The sequence below is a fragment of the Thamnophis elegans genome, chromosome 3 (assembly GCF_009769535.1).
Source record: "Thamnophis elegans isolate rThaEle1 chromosome 3, rThaEle1.pri, whole genome shotgun sequence".
In the NCBI taxonomy this organism is placed as follows: domain Eukaryota; kingdom Metazoa; phylum Chordata; class Lepidosauria; order Squamata; family Colubridae; genus Thamnophis; species Thamnophis elegans.
The window spans coordinates 11,224,206-11,229,880 of record NC_045543.1 but is presented as its reverse complement, the minus strand read 5'-3'; the positions used below and the strand labels follow the sequence as shown (position 1 = coordinate 11,229,880).

General features: G+C 41.8%; 1 non-coding gene across 1 annotated transcript; it reads right to left on the bottom strand.

Moving 5' to 3' along the window:
• Positions 1–316: 316 nt before the first annotated feature.
• Positions 317–423, bottom strand: LOC116506862. The gene has a single exon (XR_004255078.1). It is a non-coding gene; the product is annotated as a U6 spliceosomal RNA (small nuclear RNA).
• Positions 424–5,675: the final 5,252 nt, after the last annotated feature.

The window sequence follows — 5,675 nt, the reverse complement described above, 5'->3', positions numbered from 1 at the left end:
CTGATTATATCATTCCTCGCTTTTTCAGTCAAAAATTATCTGGAATTTCTTAGTCCCATATTTATTTTGAATATAGTCAATCCATCTTCTCCACTCCAGTTTGTCTTTCTCATTTGAGTGATCCTTAAGATATGCTGATATTTTAGCCATCTCTGCTAGGTTTGTTACTTTTAATGTCCATTCTTGAATAGTAGGCAAATCTTCCTTCTTCCAGTATTGCGCCACCAACAGTCTTGCTGCTGTTATTAAGTACAAAATCAAGTTAGTCTCTATAACTGTACAATCAGTAGTTATACCTAACAGGAATAACTGAGGGAAAAATATGGAATGCTTCACGAATTTGCGTGTCATCCTTACGCAGGGGCCATGCTAATCTTCTCTGTATCGTTCCGATTTTAGTATATGTGCTGCCGAAGTGAGCACAAAAAATATCTTAAGCAAGCAGTCTGAAATTGGAATCAATTACAAGGAAGTGATGAGTTCTCTCCAAATGAAGAAATACATATCTGTTGGGGATGCTGTAATTGGAATTCCTGCGATAAAGTTGAGACTTGATCGTCTCTTACAGTTTTACAGTTCCAAAACAGTCAAAAGGGTGAGGAAAGAATGAGTAGACTCACCAAAAGCATAATTATTTCCCTCTCCCTGGTCCTTTGAGAACATTCAATACAAACCTGCTCTAGTTCCATTGGCTAGCAAATGAAGGTGCTTTTTCAGAAAGCAACTGGGCTGTCTTTCTTTTTTCTTTGAAGGTGTTTTGCTTCTCATCCAAGAAGCTTCTTCAGCTTTGACTGGATGGTAGGGAATGGAAGGATTTATATTCCTTGCAGACAGCTGGTCATTTGCATCCTTTAAGAGAGACATTGAGGCCACCTGGAGGTTTATCTGTGTCCTCGGGGTCACCTGAGTAGTGCAAATAGGTTTGGAGTCTTCTTGGACCTGCTGAAAGGACTGTGTTGGAGAACTGTGCTTTCTGCAGGATGTTGTCCTCTGCCCTGTGTCCCTTCATTATTGACCACAGACGTAGGCTGTTGGGAATGAGTCTCATAATTGTTCCTGTAATCTGCAATCTTTTTTCTGGAAATCCATTTATATTCCCACGCCAACCATCCAGTCGGAGCTGAAAAAGCTTCTTGGATGAAAAGCGAAAGGTCTTCGAAGAAAAAAACAACAACCAGAAAGTCCAGTTGCCTCTTGAAAAAAACACCTTTGGGACAACCATGACCTGGATGACTCCACAGACATCTAGCAAATGAAGGGTTGTAAGAAGTTGGTGAAGCTGAATTCAAGGCATTCAAGCTCTGAGAAGTGCTCCTCATTTCAGAGCTGATTTGCATAAAATATGCCACGTCTTCAAAACTGGTCCTCCTATTAGGCAGAGCGACACACGAGTCCTGGAGGACAGATTTTGAATTTTATAACAGAGCAGGAAATAATTAGCCATTTAATTTATTGTTCATGTTGTTTTGCTGGGCAGAGACCCATGGGGCTTTTTTTTCTTCACGCCCCAAAGAAATTTGACAGGGTAGTTTGTATTTTAATGAAGTAGATGACTGTACCATAAGAGAAAACATATTTGGAGCCATCCCGCTATTCTTAATTCATAATCAAACCTGTTCCAGTTGGAACTGGAGTTCATGAAGGTTTCAGCGGGACTCTAGACCAGTGTTTCTCAACCTTGGCCCACCTGAAGATGCGTGGACTTCAACTCCCAGAATCCCCCAGCCAGCCAGTCAATATGTTGACTCCTGCAAAAGGGCGTGTGCACAATCATTCCTTTTATAGTCTTGAGAGGAGCCTAATTACCACCAGCTGAGTGCAATTATCTCCTGTAACTGTTCTTTACGCCTATTAGCCCTCCATTGCCAGGCATCCAGGACCAACTCCCTTGTCTCCTCCCCACTGCTCCAATGCATGACGTCAGGATCACACTCCCTTGTCTCCTCCCCACTGTTCCAAGGCTCAGGCGCCTCCTGGTGGCCAACCAGCCTCTCTGTGCCCTGTTCGGAGTCGGCACTCTGTCCAGGGTCCTCCACCTCCTCCAGAGCCGACTCATAGGGCCCCTCATGTCAGAGTCTCGTGGCAGCTCCAACGGCTCCTGCTGGGCCACAACAGTTTCCTATGCACCAAAGTTGCATTTGGTAGAAATTTACATGTATTTTGGAAATATCTGAATGAATTGACCTGAAACTGGGATGGAATTTGTTCCTTTACCACTTTATAATGCCTTGGTAAGGCTACACTTGGAATACTGCATCCAGTTTTGGTCACCACAATATTAAAAAAAAGATGTGGAGACTCTAGAAAGAGTGCGGAGAAGAGCAACAAAGATGATTAGGGGACTGGAGGCTAAAACATATGAAGAACACTTACAAGAACTGGGTATGTCTATTTTAATGAAAAGAAGGACTAGGGGAGACATGATAGCAGTGTTCCAATATCTCAGGGGCTGCCATAAAGAAGAGGGAGTCAAGCTATTCTCCAAGGCACCTGAGGGTAGGACAGGAAGCAATGGGTGGCAACTAATCAAGGAGAGAAGCAACTTAGAACTGAGGAGAAATTTCCTGACAGTTAGAACAATTAATCAGTGGAACAACTTGCCTCCAGAAGTCATGAATGCTCCAACACCAGAGGTTTTTAAGAAGATGTTGGATAGCCATTTGTCTGAAATGGTATAGGGTTTCCCGCCTAGGCAGGGTGTTGGACTAGAAGACCTCCAAGGTCCCTTCCAACTCTGTTATTCTATATTCTGTTCTGTTCTACTCTACTCTACTCTACTCTACTCTACTCTACTCTACTCTATTCCTTCACATCCTGTTGTGCACAATGTTCTCAAGTTTCCCAGGGCAGCATCAGTGTTGTGTTCAAGACAGTGCCCCATAGATAGCAATCTTTCCAGGTAAGCTGGATGTTTGATTCCACATCTGCAGGGGAAGGCTAAAGCCATTTTGCTTTGAGAGGGGAGAAAAAGAAATTGTGAAGGAGCAAGTTAGCCTTTTCATTTACAGTAAATAAAACACAGGGCCTGTGTGCATGCTTTTAGTGTATGCTGTGCCTACGGGTGCATACACTAAATGAAGCCAGGCTGGCTTCTGCATTATTGCACAAACCGGATGAGTTGAGCAGCTTATGCAGCTCTCTGCTTGCTAAGGGGGGGAGGGAGGGAGGGAGGAATAGTAGCTGCCTTTTCTTAACATAGTTCACTGGCTCCCAGTTCTGCATTAAAGCACCCAAGTGAGAACCCAGCAAGATGTTATCTGAACAGGCTCTTAGACAGCAAGTAGTTAGAAATGAATTATCGATGTGTAACAGGATGTGCTTGCATCCCCTTGAAAATATGAGAAGCCATCTGTGCTGGTCAGGTTATATAAGCCGTGGCAGAGCCCTGTTTTTTCCATTCCATCCAGAATGTAAAAAAAATTGCATGTTTAGGCAAACTATTATTCACGTGGGAGAGAAGTGAAAAGATCCTCTGAAATTATTCTTTCTTTGATGTAGAAATAAGGCAGTCCTGCTGCGATTAGGTTAACATGCCAAATGACCACAGCTTTGAAGATGAGCTTCACATTTAATGCCTACTGAGAGCCACTGACTTCATCGGATAAAAGTTTGGTAGAAGCGTAGAGAGTTAAGCTTGGGTCATTTGCTCAGCTAACAAAATGCAGAGCTTTGGAAAAAAAGACCAGAAAATTGGTATTATGCAAAATGAGGATAACTTAGTAAAACAAATTAGGGACCAGAGTCAAATGCATATAATAGCAATAGCAATAGCAATAGCAGTTAGACTTATATACCGCTTCATAGGGCTTTCAGCCCTCTCTAAGCGGTTTACAGAGTCAGCATATTGCCCCCAACAACAATCCGGGTCCTCATTTTACCCACCTCGGAAGGATGGAAGGCTGAGTCAACCCTGAGCCGGTGAGATTTGAACAGCCGAACTGCAGTCAGCTGAAGTAGCCAGCAGTGCTGCATTTAACCACTGCGCCATCTCGGCTCTTCCCGATAAGAAGGTTATATAATATATTGATAGAAATAGATTCTGAAACAGAGCTAGTTAAAGACTGTGTGATAAAATGGGCACAAAATTTCGAAGAACCAATAATGATGGAAACATGGGAAAAGATATGGGTAAGAAATGTAAAATTTACGCAAGCCCAAAACTTGAGAGGGAATTTTTACAAGAGGTTTTATAGATGGCATTTAGATCCTAAAAAATTAGCTTGTATGTATTCAAACTTACAACCTAAATGTTGGAGATGTGATTGTGCTGATGCTACGTATTATCATATATGGTGGACTTGTAAAAAAGTCAAAGCATTTTGGATAAAAATATGGTGGATTATTCAAAATAGTCTTAAAAAGAGGATAAAGTTTACTCCTCAGTTATTCTTGTTAGGTCCAATTACAGATTGTACAGTTATAGAGACTAACTTGATTTTGAACTTAACAATGGCAGCAAGATTGTTGGTGGCGCTGGAAGTACTGGAAGAAGGAAGAATTGCCTACCATTCAAGAATGGACGTTAAAAGTATCAAATCTAGCAGAGATGGCCAAAATATCAGCATATCTCAAGGACTATTCAGATGAGAAATACAAGCTGGAATGGAGAAGATGGATTGATTATATTCAAAATAAATATGGGACTAAGAAATCTCAGATAGCTTATGAATGAATGAACAAGGAATGTTACAACTTATCTAAAGTTAGCTTCACAAAAGGGGAGTTAAAATACAAGCGAGGGACGATGCTAAAGTTAGTTAGTTTATTTATTTTAGTGTATGGTTGCTAAATGTTTATACCCTGTATTTGCTCTGGGAGGTTGGGGGGGGGAGGTTGGGAGGGGAGCTGGGATTTGGGGGGGGGAGGGAAGTGGAAAGGTATATAATTGTAAAACTCATTAAAACTTTTAATAAAAAATGCAGGGTTTTGCTTGGGGTCCATCTATTCAAGAAAAGAAAGAAGATTTCCTGTAGATTTGCACCTTATGATAGGTCTGCTAATTTTAGAGGACATGAGCATTGCTGATAGAAAAGAACCATGCTTAGGTCTGAAACCTTTGTGCTCAATCTCCAACTGAGCAGTGGAATGAAGTGCTTCTAATATTTGTCACCAAGGGCTAATTTGGCACCAGGCTAAAGTATTCCTGGGTTCTAGTTCTGCTCAGGGATAAAGCCAGTTGGATGACTTTGGGATAGTTCCTCTCTCTCAGTATGTTGTCTTTGCTCTCACTGCACAGTTTGAATCCTTTTTCAATGCTGCAGCCGTAGGTTTATTGTATCTGTGCTTAAAGCTGGGCTGCAAAAATCCAGATAATCAGTAGGTGGCAGTAAAAAGCCAGAGTTTGCAGCCAGATACAGTTACAGCCAAATACAGGTAGTTGTCGACTTGCAACAGTTCATTTAATGACCATTCAAAGTTACAACGGCATGGAAAAATGTGACTCATGACCGTTTTTTCCAGCATCCCCGTGGTCGTATGATCAAAATTCACATGCTTTGCCAATTGACTCACATTAATGATGGTTGCAGTGTCCCTGGGTCATGTGATCCCCTTTTGCGACCTTCTGAGAAGCAAAGTCAATGGGACAGCCAGATTCACTTAACAACTGAGTCACTAACTTATCAACTGCAATGATTCACTTAGCAACTGTGGCAAGAAAAGTGGTAAAGTGGGGT